At 57.0% G+C, this 18,690-nt stretch overlaps 1 long non-coding RNA gene across 2 annotated transcripts; it reads left to right on the top strand.

Moving 5' to 3' along the window:
• Positions 1-3,715: 3,715 nt before the first annotated feature.
• LOC142825859 (uncharacterized) lies at positions 3,716-17,381 on the top strand. Of its 2 annotated transcripts, XR_016350597.1 has the most exons (6): positions 3,716-5,550; positions 5,766-5,884; positions 6,197-7,033; positions 7,313-8,149; positions 16,033-16,415; positions 16,736-17,381. It is a non-coding gene; the product is annotated as an uncharacterized LOC142825859 (long non-coding RNA). The 2 variants fall into 2 exon arrangements; XR_016350596.1 differs by having other exon boundaries at positions 16,033-17,381.
• The last annotated feature ends 1,309 nt before the right edge of the window (positions 17,382-18,690 follow it).

The following is an 18,690-nucleotide window of genomic DNA, read 5'->3' as shown; positions in this document are numbered from 1 at the left end:
CCCGCTTTATTAGCAATTGCGATACGTCTAATTTGCATCCCTTTTCCGAAAAAGGGATGCAAAATCTAGACGTAGCCAATTTGTATAGCTCAAATTGTATATCTTATGTCATCATTTGGCACTGTCTACGTGATGCCAAATTTCAAAATAAAGTGCTCTAACGAAACATCCCTTTTGCCTCGTAGAATGATGTTTACAGGGCCTTTGAAATAATGAACCCCAAAAAAACAAGTCTGCTGTGAAGACGAGGGATAGATATTTTGGGATTCTTGGGTATCGGGAAATAGCATTGCAGCGTTGATGTAATATTTGGCTACGTTCACACTGGGGAATTATTTTCAAATACTTCAAAAGCGACCAGGAGTCCTGTGGCACCTTATAGACTAACTGAAGTGTAGGAGCATAAGCTTTCGTGGGCAAAGACCCACTTCGTCAGATGCATGTAGTGGAAATTTCCAGAGGCAGGAATAAATATGCAGGCCAGGATCAGGCTGGAGATGATGAGGTGGATCCAATCAAGGAGGATGAGGCCCACTTCTAGCAGCTGATCTGGAGGTGTGAATTCCAAGAGAGCAGAAGCTGCTTTTGTAGTTAGCAAGCCATTCACAGTCTTTGTTTAATCCAGAGTTGATTGTGTCAAACTTAAAGATGAACTGTAGCTCAGCAGTTTCTCTTTGAAGTCTGGTCCTGAAGTTTTTTTGCTGCAGGATGGCTACCTTTAGATCTGCAATTGTGTGTCCAGGAAGATTGAAGTGTTCCCCTACAGGTTTTTGTATGTTGCCATTCCTAATATCAGATTTGTGTCCATTTATTCTTTTACGTAGGGACTGTCCTGTTTGGCCGATGTATATAGCAGTGGGGCATTGTTGGCACATGATGGCATATATTACGTTGGTGGATGTGCAGGAGAATGTACCAGTGACAGTATGGCTGATCTGGTTAGGTCCTGTGATGGTGTTGCTGGTGTATATATGTGGGCAGAGTTGCAAGGATTGGTTCCTGAGTTAGAGTTATTATGGTGCGGTGTGTAGTTGCTGGTGAGAATATGCTTCAGGTTGGCGGGTTGTCTGTGGGCAAGGACTGGCCTGCCTCCCAAGGCCTGTGAAAGGGTTTCAAATACTTTAACCCCAAAATAAGTTATTTGAAATATTTTTCAAAATAGTGTGTTCCCACAACAGGGAAGCATCAACATTTGTGTGAGGCAGGCTCCCTTGGAAAGGACATGCTACTTTGACTCAAAGTATGGCTACACTACACACTTATTTTGGCAGGTTTTATTCTGAAATAGCTTATTCTAAAACATCTATTTCAAAATAGCATTTCTCCATTAGGCTGTGTCTAGACTGCAGGGTTTTTTTGAAAAAACTTCACCTGCGTCTAGACTACAGCCTCGTTCTTTCGAAATTAAATCGAAAGAACACGGCTTTTCTTTCGACAGCGGTACGCCTCATTTCACGAGGAAGAATGCCTTTTTCGAAAGTGCTCTCTCGAAAAAAGGCATTCTTGAATGCAAACAGGGCTTTTTCAAAAGAGAGCATCCAGACTGCCTGGGTGCTCTCTTTCGAAAAAGCGGCTTGCTTTTTTGAAAATACTGCTTGCAGTCTAGACGCTCTTTTTCGAAAGAGGCTTTTTCGTAAGTATCTTTTGAAAAAGGCTTGCAGTCTAGATGTAGCCTTACAGAGAAACCTTGTAATTACTCTGAGGCAGGCTTCCCTAAAGTGGATGTGCTACCTTGATTTAGAGCCCCAGGAAACACTCGGGAGTAATTACTTTAATGGCCCTAGGAAGGCGCTATTTGTAAATCGCAACAATGGAGCACACACAATATTGCTATTTAGAAATAGCAATTTCAACAATGGCATTATTCTGGAACAATAAACTCTCATTTCACAAAAAAATAAGGAGCCTGTTATTCTGAAATAATTTCAGAATAGCAGGCTTGCCTTACGGACGCTCAAGTTACCACTTTTCTAAAAGGATGTGATATAGACCTGCTGTTAGCGCCCCAGGAAGCACCGGGCAGTAATTATTTTGAGTGACTGTGGGGAGTACTTACTTTGTTATAAAGCACAACCCTTACATCTAAATTGAAATAAGAACAGCTGGGCATATACACTGAATCCATTCCAAACCGAAAAAGTTATTTCCAAATAAAAAAGATTGTTATTAGGGTAGAAATGCCCCATTCCGAAATAACTGCCCTTAGCAGAGCAACAGTGACACTCGGATGATTCTGTAGCGCATCAACAGTGCCACTCGGTGGTCATTGCCGGTAATGCACGTGTAATTCTGCAGCGCCTCCACAGTGACACTCGGTGCTCATTGCAGGTAATGCACGTATAATTCTGAGGCGGAGAGGAGTTTGCTCCCCACCACCAGACTGCATGGGGCAGAGAGGAGTTTGGTGGGGGGGAGGGGAGCAGACTGCACGGGGCAGAGAGGAGTTTGGTGGGGGGGAGGGGAGCAGACTGCACGGGGCGGAGAGGAGTTTGGTGGGGGGGAGGGGAGCAGACTGCACGGGGCGGAGAGGAGTTTGGTGGGGGGGAGGGGAGCAGACTGCACGGGGCGGAGAGGAGTTTGGTGGGGGGGAGGGGAGCAGACTGCACGGGGCGGAGAGGAGTTTGGTGGGGGGGAGGGGAGCAGACTGCACGGGGCGGAGAGGAGTTTGGTGGGTGGGGTGGGGAGCAGACTGCACGGAGCGGAGAGGAGTTTGGTGGGGGGGTGGGGAGCACACTGCACGGGGCGGAGAGGAGTTTGGTGGGTGGGGTGGGGAGCAGACTGCACGGGGCGGAGAGGAGTTTGGTGGGGGGGTGGGGAGCAGACTGCACGGGGCGGAGAGGAGTTTGGTGGTGGTGGGGGATCAGACTGCACGGGGAGGAGAGGAGTTTGGTGGGGTGGGGGTTCAGATTGCATAGGGCGGAGAGGAGTTTGGTGGGGGGAGGTGGAGCAGACTGCACGGGGCGGAGAGGAGTTTGGTGGGTGGGGTGGGGTGGGGAGCAGACTGCACGGGGCGGAGAGGAGTATGGTGGAGGGGGGATCAGACTGCATGGGGCGGAGAGGAGTTTGGTGGTGGGGAGGGGAGCAGACTGCACGGGGCGGAGAGGAGTATGGTGGAGGAGGGATCAGACTGCATGGGGCGGAGAGGAGTTTGGTGGTGGTGGGGGATCAGACTGCACGGGGCGGAGAGGAGTTTGGTGGTGGGGAGGGGAGCAGACTGCACGGGGCGGAGAGGAGTTTGGTGGGGGGGGATCAGACTGCATGGGGCGGAGAGGAGTTTGGTGGGGGGCGATCAGACTGCACGGGGCGGAGAGGAGTTTGGTGGTGGTGGGGGATCAGACTGCACGGGGCGGAGAGGAGTTTGGTGGGGGGAGGGGAGCAGACTGCACGGGGCGGAGAGGAGTTTGGTGGGGGGGATCAGACTGCACGGGGCGGAGAGGAGTTTGGTGGGGGGGGATCAGACTGCACGGGGCGGAGAGGAGTTTGGTGGTGGGGGGGGATCAGACTGCATGGGGCGGAGAGGAGTTTGGTGGGGGGGGAGCAGACTGCACGGGGCGGAGAGGAGTTTGGTGGTGGGGGGGATCAGACTGCACGGGGCGGAGAGGAGTTTGGTGGGGGGGGGAGGATCAGACTGCACGGGGCGGAGAGGAGTTTGGTGGGGGGGAGCAGACTGCACGGGGCGGAGAGGAGTTTGGTGGGGGGGATCAGACTGCATGGGGCGGAGAGGAGTTTGGGGGGGAGGGGTTGCCGCGGGGTCTCCTCTCCCGAGTGGGGGCGGGGCATCAGCGCCGGACGCTCCTGTCTCTGAGGCAGGAGCCCCGCCCAGCTATGGGGGGGGCGGGGCGGGGCGGGATGAGGGGGAGTAGGGAAAGTAGCCGCCGTGGCTTGTGGGAAACAGGACACGTACAGACATTTCAGGTGAGCATCTCCACGGGTTAAGGGCCCAGGAGCTAAGGGGAATTCTGCAGGTACGCCAGTCGCGCAAGGGAGAGCAACGGGAGACCAGTGGTGCGTCATGGCAGACTGACTCAGTATTGTTGTAATGGACCCGATACAGAGGGGCGGCGGCGGGGGGGGTGGTCTAAAGCAGTGGTCTCCAACCTTTTTACACCCAAGATCACTTTTAAATGACAGACCAAGCCAAGATTTACTGCCCTGCCCCTTCCTTGAAGCCCCGCTCTCTCTATTCTCCTCCTCTCCATCACTTGCTGTCCCCAATCCTTATACTGCTACTTTTCTTTTAAAAAAAACAATTCTTCTGTAGAATGAGGTTTTTCCAACATTTGGCCTGTCTAGACTGGACCAAATGTCAGAAAAAAAACCCCTTCTTTTGGACGCCACCTTATTCCTTGGGGAAAGAGGAATATAAGGGTGACCGAAAGAGCCTGATTGCTCTTCCACTAAAAAAGCGGAAGAACAAACGCAACCCTGGATGCAGAAGAGTTTTTCTGAGATATCTCCAGAATCCTGAAAAACTCCTGCAGTCTAGCCGGACCCCCGCTGGCTTGAGACAGGATGTGTAGTCTCTGCGGTGGGAATGAGGGATTTGGGTGTGGGAAGGGGTGAGAGGTGCAAGCTTTGGGAGGAAATCTGGATGGAGGAGGAGGTGGAGAAGGGGACACTGGCTCGGGGAGGGGGCTCCAGGCTGGGCGGTGTTGGGATACTAAGCAAGTCACAGGCTTGTGGATGTGAGGGTGCAGGAATTTGGGTTGGGGTATGTGAAGGGCTCAGGGCAGGGGGTTCCAGTGTTTGATAGGCTCAGATCTAGGGTCTGGGGAAGGGGGAGTGCAGGAGTGGTTGTGGCCAGATGGGGGCTTGGCCCCAACTGGGGGTTTGTTGGCCAAGCTCCATTTTTAAATAAAGACAATGCAGAAACTTTTTGTGCTTAACATAGTATTTTATTTATGAGAATGGCAGGGAACCTGCCTTGAGTCAGGGGTCACTGACACATAGAAAAGTCCTTTGGGAGCAGGGGACACAATACTGGGGAGGGGTGCCAGTGGGTTCTGGGACAGGGAACAGGGTGCCAGTGGGGGCAGGGGAGAGGGGGCAGGGTGCCAGGACAGGTTTCTGCAGTAGGAGACAGGGTGCCAGAGGGAACCGGTTTCTGCAGGGGGGGCAGGGTGCCGTGGGACAAGTTTCTGCAGAGTGGGGAAGGGTTAGACAGCGGGGTGGGGGGGGGCAAGGGAGAGGGAACGGGGCCAGGAGGGCGGGGAACAGGTTTGGGGCAGAGGAGAGGAAACAAGGTTGGGGGCAGGGAGTTCCCTACACCAGCCACGGAGGGAAGCCTCCGACCCATGCTCCCTCCGGACTGACCGCAGAGCAGCAAGGCTGGAGTGAAGAGAAGCGGCTGCCCGGAGAGCTGGTCATGGCGCTCAGCCAGGGTGCACCAAGCTCCACGTGAGCAGGGGCAGAGGAGAAGCCGCCGATCAGCTGGAGCGCGGGGCAGCGTCTTTCTGCTGAAAGCCACAGTCCGCTGGCTGGGGTGTTTCAGCCCTCCAGACCTCCCAGCTCCCACCATTCCTTGCAGCTACTCACCTGTGTTGTTGCTCGGTGAGTAGCTGCTCCTCAAATGAGGAAATCTAATGTAAATGTACTGCGCACGCACGCAGTTCAGAGAGGGCTGAAGAGCTACTCTTAGAGCCTCAACATCTACCGGTAGATCGTGATCTATTGGTTGGTGACCATGGGGCTAAAGGATAGAACTCTTGCAGCCACAGACCTTAGCGAGTAAGAGCTCACGCGGGGTATTTTTGCCGCCCTTGCAGAGGAATCCGTGTGGGCCCGTGGGCGGAGAAGAAACCATCCGAGATGGACTTGAGCTGCCTGGACGTGATTCTCAGGACACGTGAAGGGTCCTCAGCGTTCGGCCTTCCCATGGCTCTGTGTGAGTAAGAGATGCGTGCTGTGAAATCTTCAAGCGTCCTGGGAGTAGTTTGCTTCTGAGGCAGAGAGCTTCCTGCTGGGGCACGGAGCCTGGTGGCTTGGGGACTGGTGAAGGGGCAGTAGGCGGTTCAAGAGAGCGTGGATAGAGATTCAAGGCCTCCTTTCTCTCCGCGTTCCTGTAGTGGCTGCGGGAGGGTGTGGCCGATGATGGGAGGCTGCGGTGCGATGGTGGGAGGAGAAGCGATGCCGCGTCCTTGCGGACTGAAACGCTAAGTTGTTTGGTTGGTTTTCCCCCCTCTGCTGTGTTCGGTAGCGAGCGATAAGAAGTCAACCCTCCCGGCGTCCTCCCGTCTGGGGATGGAACGGAAACGAGAACAGCGAGCTTGGGAGCTTGGTCGAAGCGAGGCGAGAACCGTCCGGCTGGGAGGGGAGCAGCCATCGCTGACCGGGAGATAAGTATCGGGTCTGGAAATCTCTCAGCTTACGGCCCCCTCGGGTCTAGGAAGGGAAGTCACGTTTTCATAGACAGCGAGTCCGAGCGGAGGTTCCCGAGGTGCTTCCTTGGTAGCTCCCGTTTGTCAGGGGTGCTGGTTTCTCTGGAACACGGTGTCCTTCTCAGCAGACGCTTGGCTCGAGGGGGAAGACGCAAGGTGGTAAGGTTTCCGGCTGCCTCTCGTGTTTCTCTCTTGTTGCTCTCTCGTATTGGCCAATACGTTCTGTCTGTCTGTGTCTTTGTCCTTGCTGTCCTTCTGCCGTGTCCTTGTATAGCTCATGTGCAGGCATTCCAAGTGAGCATCTCCACGGGTTAAGGGCTCAGGAGCCAACTGGAATTCTGCAGGTACGCCAGTCGCGCAAGGGAGAGCGGTGGTGCGTCATGGCTGACTGACTCAGTGTTCTTGTAGAGGGCCCGATTCAGCGGGCGGGGGGGGGGGGGGGGAAGGGCTTAAAGGATAGAACTCTTGCAGCCACAGACCTTAGCGAGTGAGAGCTCATGCGGGGTTTTTTTTGCCGCCCTTGCAGTGGAATCAGTGCGGGCCCGTGGGCGGAGAAGAAACTGTCCGAGATGGACTTGAGCTGCCTGGACGTGATTCTCGGGACACGTGAAGGGTCCTCAGCGTTCGGCCTTCCCATGGCTCTGTGTGAGTAAGAGGTGCGTGCTTTGAAATCTTCAAGCGTCCTGGCAGTATGTTTCTTCTGAGGCAGAGAGCTTCCTGCTGGGTCACGGAGCCTGGTGGCTTGGGGACTGGTGAAGGGGCAGTAGGCGGTTCAAGAGAGCGTGGATAGAGATTCAAGGCCTCCTTTCTCTCCGCGTTCCTGTAGTGGCAGCGGGAGGGGGTGGCCGATGGTGGGAGGAGAAGCGATGCCGCGTCCTTGCGGACTGAAACGCTAAGTTGTTTGGTTGGTTCTCCCACTCTGCTGTGTTCGGTAGCGAGCGATAAGAAGTCAACCCTCCCGGTGTCCTCCCGTCTGGGCACGGAACGGAAACGAGAACAGTGAGCTCGGGAGCTTGGTCGAAGCAAGGCGAGAACCCTGCGGCTGGGAGCGCAGCAGCCGTTGCTGTCACGGAGATAAGTGTCGGGTCTGGAAATCTCTTGGCTTACGGCCCACCCGTCCCTATGAAGGGAAGTCACGTTCTCGTAGACAGTGAGTCCGAGCGGAGGTTCCCGAGGTGCTTCCTTGGTGGTGGGAGAAACAGGGCTCCCGTTTGTCAGGGGTGCTGGTTTCTCTGGAACACGGCGTCCTTCTCAGCAGACGCTTGGCTCGAGGGGGAAGACGCAAGGTGGTAAGGTTTCTGGCTGCCTCTCATGTTTTTCTCTCTTGTTGCTCTCTCGTATTGGCCAATATGTTCTGTCTGTCTGTTTCTGTCTGTGTCTTTGTCCTTGCTCTGCTTCTGCCGTGTCCTTGTATAGCACACGTGCAGGCATTCCAGGTGAGCATCTCCAAGGGCTCAGGAGCCAACGGGAATTCTGCAGGTACGCCAGTCGCGCAAGGGAGAGCGGTGGTGCGTCATGGCTGACTGACTCAGTGTTCTTGTAGAGGGCCCGATACAGATGGCGGGGGGGGAAAGGGCTAAAGGATAGAACTCTTTCAGCCACAGACCCTAGCGAGTGAGAGCTCATGCTGGGATTTTTCTTCTGTACTTGCAGAGGAATCAGTGCGGGGCCGTGGGCGGAGAAGAAACCATCCGAGATGGACTTGAGCTGCCTGGACGTGATTCTTGGGACACGTGAAGGGTCCTCAGCGTTCGGCCTTCCCATGGCTCTGTGTGAGTAAGAGATGCGTGCTTTGAAATCTTCAAGCGTCCTGGCAGTAGGTTGCTTCTGAGGCAGAGAGCTTCCTGCTGGGGCACGGAGCCTGGTGGCTAGGGAACTGGTGAAGGGGCAGTAGGCGGTTCAAGAGAGCGTGGATAGAGATTCAAGGCCTCCTTTCTCTCCGCGTTCCTGTAGTGGCAGCGGGAGGGGGTGGCCGATGGTGGGAGGAGAAGCGATGCCGCGTCCTTGCCAACTGAAACGCTAAGTTGTTTGGTTGGTTTTTCCCCCTCTGCTGGGTTCGGTAGCGAGCGATAAGAAGTCAACCCTCCCGGTGTCCTCCCGTCTGGGGACGGAACGGAAACGAGAACAGCGAGCTCGGGAGCTTGGTCAAAGCGAGGCTCGTTGAGCTGCTGGGGGGAGGGGGTCTCTGGCGCCGCTCTCGGGTGATGCTGCCGGGTAGGAGGGGTCTATCGCGTCGCTCTCGGGTTGTGCTGCTTGGGGGGTTCTCTGGCTCCTTTCTCAGGTAGCGCTGCTTCGGGGGGGTGTCTCTGGCTCCTCTCTCAGGTAGCGCTGCTTCGGGGGGGTGTCTCTGGCTCCTCTCTCAGGTAGCGCTGCTTGAGGGGAGTCTTTGGCGCCACTCTTTGGTGAGGCTGCTGGGGCGGGACACTGGCGCCGCTCTCGGGTCGCAATACTGGGGGGGGGTCTCTGGTGCCAAATTCAGGTGACGCAGATGGGGTGGTCTCTGGCGCCGCTCCTGGGTGACGCTGCTGGGGGGGGACTCTGGCGCTGCTCTTGGGTCGCGCTGCTGGGGGGGTCTCTGGCGCCGCATTCGGGTGATGCTGAGCGGGGATCTCTGGCGTCGCTTTCAGGTGATGCTGCTGGGGTGGGTCTCTGGCACCGCTCTCGGGTTGTGCTACTGGGGGGGGGGCTCTGGCGCCAATCTCCTGGAACTGCTGGGGGGGAGGGTCTCCGCTACTGGGGGAGGGGGCTCTGGCTCCGCTCTCGGGGCTTCCTGCTGGGGGGGTCTCTGGCTCCGTCCTCGGGTCGCGCTGCTGGGGGGGGTCTTTGGTGCCACATTCAGGTGATGCTGATGGGGGGGCGTGTCTGGCGCCGCTCTCGGATGATGCTGCTGGGGGGTGTCTCTGGTGTCGCTCTCAGGTGGAGCTGCTGGGGTGGATCTCTGACGCCTCTTTCGGGTGATGCTACTGTGGGGGGGTCTCTGGCGCTGCTCTTGGGTGACACTGCTGGGGGGGGATCTCTGGTTCCGCTCTCAGGTCGCGCCGTTGTGGACAGTCTCTGGCGTTGCTCTCGGGTGGCGCTGCTGGGGGGGGGGTCTCTGGCGCCGCTCTCGGGTTGCACTGCTGGCGGGGGAGTCTCTGGCGCCGCATTCAGGTGACGCAGATGGGGGGTGGGTGTCTGGCGCCGGTCTTGGGTCACGCTGCTGAGGAGGGGTCTCTGGGTCCGCTCTTGGGTCGCGATGCTGGGGGGGGGGGGTCCTCTGGCGTCTCTCTCGGGTGATTCTTCTGGGAGTGGTCTCTGGCCCCTCTCTCGGGTGATTCTTCTGGGAGTGGTCTGGGGAGATGGTCTGGGAGTGACCTGGGGAGATGAGATCTTGGCAAACCCGCAGCAGGGAGAAGGAAAAGGAGCAGGCCCCTGAGCCCCTCCTGGAGGAATGAAAACAAATAGCTAAGGAGGGAAGGGAAATGGACATTTGCTGAAGTGTTGAGAGAGGACAGAAAAGTGTCTCGGCAGCGTGTGACAAGTTCGGTCAACCTGTTCGCTGAGGAGCCTCATCCAGTGGGTCCAGTTAACTGGGGGGGGCGGGCCTGGAGCAGCACCCCGCCCCCCATAGGCAGAGATCTGCTTCACTGTCATAGGGCCTCTTGCACTGCGGGCAGAGAGCCGCCAGCCTGTCCACCTGTCCCCGTTAATTAGCTAACCAGTTAAACAGGATTTTACATCCCTCATTCCAGCTGGCCTCAAAGATCAAAGGGACGGTCTCCTAGGGTCTCTGCAGGTGCCCCTGTGCCCCGTCTCTCTACAGAGATCTCACAGCAGGGGCCGGGTACTAAAGGCACCAAGCAGCTGGCGGAATCACGGAGAACAAGGGGTATGGGGTCGGGGGCAGGGTGAGACCCTCTGGACCAGAGGCAGGGGGTCCAGGCTGCCAAATGTGTCGCGGAGAACCTCCATCTATCAGACGCGGCTTCCTCTCCACGCTTGCAGAACCGAGCAGCTAAAAGTGTTAGAAGCCAAATCAGAGCGGCTCGTGTGTGTGTCAGAAAGGGCTACGGGGAGCCAATTGCGACGGCAGCTGTTTGTGACGTCACACCGGCCCCGGGACTGCGGCGTCATCGAGTAGCCGCTGAGAATTCAGGAGTCCATCGGCTGCTCCGTGAACCGACGTGGACCGGCTCCGGCCCAACGGGCTCTGCTTTCCCTGGCCGCCACCCTTCCCCACGTGCCTCAGTTTCCTCCTCTGCAATCACCTCATCCCCTCCCCTGGATCCGGCACCTGCCCCTCGCTCCCCAGCGGGGCCCAGGCTGCGCTTCAGCCCGGCCGGCCACTCCCGCCCGTCACCCGCAGGACCAGCCGCGGCCCCGCCCCCTGAACTGCGCCGTGGCCGGCTGCTCCTGCCCAGCTCCAACCAGGCGGGCTTTGGGGCGGGAGGGGCGCCCGGATGGGCGGAGGGAGCCGCAGTGGCCTGTGGGAGATGGAGATGTGGCAACTACATCTCCCAGCAGCCCCTGCGGGGTCAGCAGCACGTGAGAGGGGCAGGGACCCGCGCCTGCTCTCCCAGCGCACAGTGCGGGGCGTCCTGATTGGAGCGCCAATGGAGCGTGACTCAAGGGCGTGTCCTAAAGCTAAGGGTGGCCAATAGGCTGTCGCGGACTGATCATAATGGACTGCTCTGTCCGCGAATGGGCAGTGAGTAAAGGGCGTGTTCTGAATCAGAGGTGCCCAATAGGCTGACCCGGCTGCACCTTAACGGACAGCTCTGTCTGCAAATGGGGTGTAACTAGGGGGCACGACCTGCCACTGCTCTCGACCAATAGGCTGTCCGGGGTGGGGTGTCTGGCCTGGGAGAGTTGGGGGCGCGAGGGAAGATGGGGGAGCGGGCTGGGGGTGGGGTGTGTGGCCTGGGGGAGGAGGGGGCTGAGCGTGGGGTGTGTGGCCTGGGGGAGGAGGGAGCGCGAGGGAAGGTGGGGGAGCGGGCTGGGGGTGGGGTGTCTGGCCTGGGGGAGGAGAGGGCGCGAGGGAAGATGGGGGAGCGGGCTGAGGGTGGGGTGTGTGGCCTGGGGGAGGAGGGAGCGCGAGGGAAGGTGGGGGAGCGGGCTGGGGGTGGGGTGTGTGGCCTGGGGGAGGAGGGAGCGCGAGGGAAGGTGGGGGAGTGGGCTGGGAGTGGGGTGTGTGGCCTGGGGGAGGAGGGAGCGCGAGGGAAGGTGGGGGAGCGGGCTGGGGGTGGGGTGTCTGGCCTGGGGGAGGAGTGGGCGCGAGGGAAGGTGGGGGAGCGGGCTGGGGGTGGGGTGTGTGGCCTGGGGGAGGAGGGAGCGCGAGGGAAGGTGGGGGAGCGGGCTGGGGGTGGGGTGTCTGGCCTGGGGAGGAGGGAGCGCGAGGGAAGGTGGGGGAGCGGGCTGGGAGTGGGGTGTGTGGCCTGGGGGAGGAGGGAGCGCGAGGGAAGGTGGGGGAGCGGGCTGGGGGTAGGGTGTCTGGCCTGGGGGAGGAGGGGCCGCGAGGGAAGTTGGGGGAGCGGGCTGGGAGTGGGGTGTGTGGCCTGGGGGAGGAGGGAGCGCGAGGGAAGGTGGGGGAGCGGGCTGGGAGTGGGGTGTCTGCCCTGGGGGAGGAGGAGGGGGCGCGAGGGAAGGGGGAGGGGTGGGGGTGGGGTGTCTGGCCTGGGGGAGGAGGGGGCGCGAGGGAAGATGGGGGAGCGGGCTGGGGGTGGGGTGTGTGGCCTGGGGGAGGAGGGGGCGCGAGGGAAGATGGGGGAGCGGGCTGGGGGTGGGGTGTGTGGCCTGGGGGAGGATGGGGGCGCGAGGGAAGATGGGGGAGCGGGCTGGGGGTGGGGTGTCTGGCCTGGGGGAGGAGGGAGCGCGAGGGAAGGTGGGGGAGCGGGCTGGGGGTGGGGTGTCTGGCCTGGGGGAGGAGGGAGCGCGAGGGAAGGTGGGGGAGCGGGCTGGGGGTGGGGTGTCTGGCCTGGGGGAGGAGGGGGCGCGAGGGAAGGTGGGGGAGCGGGCTGAGGGTGGGGTGTGTGGCCTGGGGGAGGAGGGGGCACGAGGGAAGGTGGGGGAGCGGGCTGAGGGTGGGGTGTGTGGCCTGGGGGAGGAGGGGGCGCGAGGGAAGGTGGGGGAGCGGGCTGGGGGTGGGGTGTCTGGCCTGGGGGAGGAGGGAGCACGAGGGAAGGTGGGGAGCAGGCTGGGGGTGAGGTGTGTGGCCTGGGGGAGTTGGGGGCGTGAGGGAAGATGGGGGAGCGGGCTGGGGGTGGGGTGTCTGGCCTGGGGGAGGAGGGAACGTAAGGGAAGATGGGGGAGCGGGCTGGGGGTGGGGTGTGTGGCCTGGGGGAGGAGGGGGCGCGAGGGAAGGTGGGGGAGCGGGCTGGGGGTGGGGTGTGTGGCCTGGGGGAGGAGGGGGCGCGAGGGAAGATGGGGGAGCGGGTTTTGCTCAGGAAGGCAGGTAGGAATAGCTGGTGGGCGGGAGGGGTGCAGCCAGCCAGGCCTGGTGCATGGAAGGGTGATGCTAGGGATGCTCAGTGGAGCTGAATCAACGACTGTAATTTAGCGAATATAGCCCGCACACGAATATATCCTGCAGTGTTTTCTATTTGAGTAAAAAACCTCTTTTATACCCCGCGCACGAATATAACCCGCAGGGCATACAAGATTTTTCTGTGCCGGGGGTATATTCGCTGGGGGTATGTTTACGGTGCGGGGGGGGGGGGGGGATAGCCACTCACCGCCCCAGGTTCCAGCACAGCCGCTAGCCTCCGGGCGGGGGAGCGCTCACCACCCGTTTCCTGCCCAGCTGCAGGAAGGGACAGGGGCGTGAGCACAGGAGGGAGGGGCGGGGGCACAGGTGGCTCTCCATGGCACTGGCTCCCATTTCTTCCACTTTACTGCTGATACAGAGGCGTGGCGCGGAGGGTGAGGGGGGCAGACGGAGCCGGTACCTGCACGAAGCTTTCCAGCCAGCTCCCCGCATGTGCCAGCTATCGCAGGCAGCAGTGGCAGGCGGGGTGGGGGTCGCCAGGGCTCACTGCGAACGGAGGCAGCTGCGTGAGATGCCGGGGCAGCGTCAAAGGAAGCAGTCCGTGCTGGGAGGGGGGGCTTCCTGGGAGTGGGGGCTGGGAGCGCACTGGCTGCCGGCCCCACCTCAGGAGACTATCAAATAGTCGTGGAACCGACAGTATTTTGTGCGCTTCCAGGACTATTCACTTGGCACTGACAGGGCAGGAGGGAGGGGCCTTAGGTTCCCCCCCACCTTCTAAGTACTGAGCATTTTAGGCCTGGCTGGACTAGAGAAGGGGGCACCAGGGGAGTTGCCGCTAAAGGCGCGCGGCCGCGCATAAAACCCCTCTGCCGCCCACCTCCTTTGCGGAGCCTTGCAGCGGCACTCGCCTTCCTGCTGGACGGGGAATGGCGCGGTTGTTTTCCTGATCTGGGGGTGGACCGCTGCCCTGTTGTGTCCCTGCTGGGGCAGCCTCTCCCCACCTCCAGCTGCTCTTGGGGCTTCTGTTCATACAGTTTGCTGCAGTTTTCCATCCAGGAGGACCTGCATGAAGCTGGTCCAACCAGAGATATGGGGATCGATTTTGAAGAGTAAGAGGTTTTGTTCTTAAAGCAGGGGTGAGGAACCTAATACCCCAGGTCACGTGAGTCTGGCCCTCGAGCCTCAAGGTTCCCACACTAACGCTCTAGCTCCCCTCCAGATTGGAGCAGACAAAATCTGCTAGCCTGCCCCGCCCCCCTCCTCACAAGCTCCGGTTGTGGGGATTTGTTTTTCTTCACGCTTGTGTGTAGGGTTGCCAGGTGTCTAGTATCGAGCCAGACAGCCTGGTATTTGTACTTTTTGTCCGGTAAATACATTTAGAAAATACAAAATGTCCAATATTTTCTGCTTTTCCTGGCTCGGCGCCCAGGCGGGGAGATTGGCTCACTAATTAAAGGGGTCACAACTGGATTTTGCTCAACAAAAATGTTCCTGGTGGGGTTTTTTTGTTTGGTTGGGGTTTTTTTTTCCCTCAAGAAAAATTTTCCTGGCCCTTTTTTTTTTTTTTTTGCTGAAACCATCTGGCAACCCTACTAGTGTGTGCCTTCCCCCCCAGTAAGGTTCCCCACCCCGTCTGAAAGCCAGAGTTGGGAGAACAGGTTACCTTGGGTTTCTGTGTCCTTATAAGGCAGTACCTTGTTAGGGTTTGTTTACAAAAAATGAAAGAGCAACTGCAGTTGGAGGAAAGACTGAAAATCAAAACTTCAACCACATAGTCTTTAGTTCATTAGGCATCTTTTAGCCTTTTTGTTCGATTCTTGTTTTTCTACTTGGTACTAGAAAATCAAACTTTCCTCCTCTTGGGCCTCAAGTTTCACTCCAGCAGCCCTTCCACAAGTAGAATCGTCTGCAAACTAAAATGTCAGGGCCACCGTCATTAAGGTGCTTGTCCCTGTAAGGACATGTGACTGAACTGGCTGTTCAGAAGGTTTTTGGTGAATTGGTTTATGCACAGGTATGCCTCCCGTTCTTCTTTAACCACCGCAGTCTCTTGTTTTTGTCCGGAAGCAAATTCTCTGCCAAGCCACCTTTTTTGCCTTTCATGTAATTGTCCGCTCTTTCGTTCGGCGTGGTAGACTTGTTTTAGTGTGGCATTAGACAACCGAGCCACAGAAAAGTCTGCCTTGGTACCACTGAGTACCTGCCCAGACCAAAGTAGCTTTCAGACACCTTAAGAGAGTCCTGATTTGCAATTCTCCCCTTTCTTCTTCTTGGATTTTCAACTAGGAAAGTGTGCTAATCTTGTTCCTCCTCTCCTCTGTATCGAACGACAACTATAGCGCAATCGAACACTAGGGAATAGCTGCTAAAAGGAAATAAGGAATCTTAGTTCCTAAGAATGACCAAAACACTGTGGCTGTGTCTAGACTGGCAAGTTTTTCCGCAAAATCATCTGCTTTCACAGAAAAACTTGCCAGCTGTCTACACTGGCCGCTTGAATTTCCGCAAAAGCACGGACGATCTCATGTAAGATTGTCAGTGCTTTGGCGGAAATACTATGGTGCTCCCGTTCGGGCAAAAGTCTTTTTCCGAAAGACTTCTGCGCAAAAGGGCCAGTGTAGACAGCAGAGATTTCTTTTCCGCAAAAAAGCCCCGATGGTGAAAATGGCCATCAGGGCTTTTTTGCGGAAAAGCGCGTCTAGATTGGCTACGGACGCTTTTCCGGAAAAAGGGCTTTTGCGGAAAAGCGTCCTGCCAATCTAGACGCGATTTTCCGAAAATGCTTTTAACAGAAAACTTTTCCGTTAAAAGCATTTTCGGAAAATCATGCCAGTGTAGACGTAGCCTGTATCTAGTGGTCATGTGAGCTAAGATCAGCTCATGTGGCTGGAGTCTTGAAAAACTGTATGTTTGCAGACAATCCTGAGGAGACAACATTGATATGTGTATGTTAAAGGAGGAAAGTTTATATACCCAGTATCTTGTGAAGAACTTGTCACCTCAGCACAGGGTCCCGGGGCGGGCTTTACCATAACGGACCTGGAGAGATCATCTAGGCCAGCTGGAGGGGGGAGGGGAAGGGAGAGGAGAGGAGGTTGGCCACTGAAAATGTTGCAGTATTAATTTTCCTTTTATTTGACTTCATATCAAATATTTACAGTCACGCACCGTGTTAATTCTCTCTTGTGTTAGTACTCTTTCTTCCAGAACATTTTAAAAACACAGACGAGACATGTCTTCGCGTGGGTGGCAGGCATCCGAAGAAGGGCACGTGACCTCGATCTTGGAGCATGAGACAAAACTCACTCCACTCCTGGAGGGGAAATGTTAGAGGCAACACTGAGCTCCAGTGAGCAGCAGCCAGGTGACGCACGTGTCTGTCCTTTCCACACACCTGGGGTGGCCTAGCTCCTAAGCGTTCTCTGTCTCTCTTTCGGTCCCTGTAGACTTGGGGTAGATGAGAGGCTGGCCACGTGGTGGCAGAGACCGAAAGGAGCCACCCCCCCGAGACCCTGCAGGCAGATGGAAACCAGACAGCGATCTATGGAAGAAGAGCAAATGGCAGTTGGCTCAAGGTAAGTATCGAGGGAGGGCCGCACAGACGTTTGCGAGCATGGCATGGGTCCCTGAGAAAAGGCCCTCTGGCTCGTGGTGGAAGAACTTGAAAACACGAGCTACGAAAGTCACAGTGTTGTACTTAAAAGAAGTACTCGGGATCTTTTTCAGAGGGATAAGGCAACATGCCACATTTATCGATCACACATAAATATATATATTTATCAGAATAATCCATACTTATCATATGCATATATGTCACTCAGGCACTCACACACAAGAGCACACTCTGTCTTGCTGTTGTTACCAGCTAGTTGCTCCCTTTAACTTCACTGGCCAGGTGAGTTAGATGGGGGAGCGGTGGAGCCGGGCTTCTGCCGATCCGGATCGATGCTCCGATGGTGACAAGATGAAACCTGGGGTCCTCTGCAAGACAACTCACTTTTATAGCGGCTTCCCTCTTATGCAAATATATCCCAGATTCAAAATCTGGGTCTGTGTCCGTTGGTCCCTTTGTGGGTGCTGTCTGTTAAGAGAGGGTGTTTTCCAAAGAAGGTGCCTGCTTCTAATCCCCAAGGCCGTCAAGATGTCATTCCTACTTTCAAGTGGGCTCAAGAAAGAAGAGCAAAGGGATCTTCCGGAAAAGGGTTTATTTTCCGCAAGATCCCGTCTAGACTGGCGCTTTTCTCCAGCAAAACCCCAAGCCGGAAAAAAGCGGCAGCCACGTTCATGCAAATGCCACGGGGGATATTTAAATTGATTACAGAGTGGGGGAAAGTTCTTATTCTACTCCTAGCAAAAGACATTTTTACCTCTTTAACTATATACTCTGTATTAGAACCTGAATCCATATAACCTCGTCACTTAGAACCCTTTGTAGAAAACTTGTAGAAAACTAATACCATGTTACATGGTTATATGGAGAGGCACAATGTCAAGTCATATGAAGTAATATATTTAATACATAGATTTATCTACAACAGAAACTGAACTCCGATTTTTGTATTTTTAAAAATGTCATTAATCGCCCCGCCCGCCCGCCGCATCTCCTGGCTGGCGATACTTAATGCGTCTAGGATCATACGGAAAACGAAGTGAGTAGGCTGCCAAGTGACCTAGCGTCACGCATGCTGAGAGTTGGCAAAACTGGGATTGAAATAAAGACTTGGTCTCCCAGCATGGAGCCCCAGACATGGAGGAGCCCCAGACATGGATTAGGGCCTCGTGGGAATAGTTCTCTCCTAATTGATCTAATCTTTGGCTTTTGAGTTTGATATTATTGCTGAGTCCTTCTAGGCGACTGTTACTTGGTGTGCATGCGTGCGCAAGAAAGTATGAGTGCAAGTGTGTGCGTCCCTGGGTGTGTGCGTGTGCAAGTGTCCATTTGCATGTATGCGAGCATGGCTGCATGCAGGCACATTGTGCAGATGCGTGTGTGTGCGTCTGAGCGAGGGCCTGAGTATACACATGCGTGTTCGTGCAAGCACGAGTGGGCTGTCAGGCGTGTTAATCTGTTAATTCGCGTTTGTGCGTGTGTACACGCATCCCTGCGTGTGAGCATTTGGCGGGGCGTGTGCGTCTGACGTGTTTCAGTCCGACGGTGCCCTGGCAGCGGTAGCTCCTGGGGAGCGACACCCCTCCCCTCCCATCTGGAGCATGCAACTGGGATGAACTGCTGCAGCGCGTTTCAGCACGAGGCTCTAACTGCCGCGCGGTAGCTGCTCCTTTTGTGTCCGACGTGGAGCAAGAAGGAGCGGCCTCGCGTCTTGCCGGCGCCACGTGCGTTCAGTCCCACGGACCGGAAGAGACGTTTGCTCGGTCCACGGCCTGACAGCAACTGACTGGGAACCGTGACTAGAAGGTGTCCAGGTACGTGTCCAATCACGTGCCCCCGGGGAACAGGGCCCGGAGTCGATTGGCTTCGGCGAACACTCAGCTGGCGCCGGGTCTGCCAGTGGGAGGCAGAGGGAAACACAGGACCGGACAGGACGGGTTCAGACTCGGGGCACCTGGCTGGGGCTGGCTCTGGAGTTGGGGTTTCCAGCAGCAGCGCAGCCAGCGTAGCCCACCAACTCCGGTGGTGCGCGAGGCAGAGGAGGGACACCAGAGACGGTGGCGATGGAGGCTGGAACCGCTCTGACAAGGCGCTGCTCTGCTCCTTGCTTGGGCGGGGTGGTGCCCTGCCTCTGTGGCAGGCCCTGAGGTCACAGGGAGCTGGTCTGCCAAGAAATCCCACCCTGGGCGGGTAGAGAAGGGAAACAGTGCATGCTGGGAGATGTAGTCTTTCCACAGGTC

The sequence above is a fragment of the Pelodiscus sinensis genome, chromosome 13 (genome assembly GCF_052426305.1).
Source record: "Pelodiscus sinensis isolate ZL-2025 chromosome 13, ASM5242630v1, whole genome shotgun sequence".
Classification (NCBI taxonomy): Eukaryota; Metazoa; Chordata; order Testudines; family Trionychidae; genus Pelodiscus; species Pelodiscus sinensis.
The sequence above is the reverse complement of the archived record's forward strand: the minus strand, read 5'-3'. Positions and strand labels throughout refer to the sequence as shown.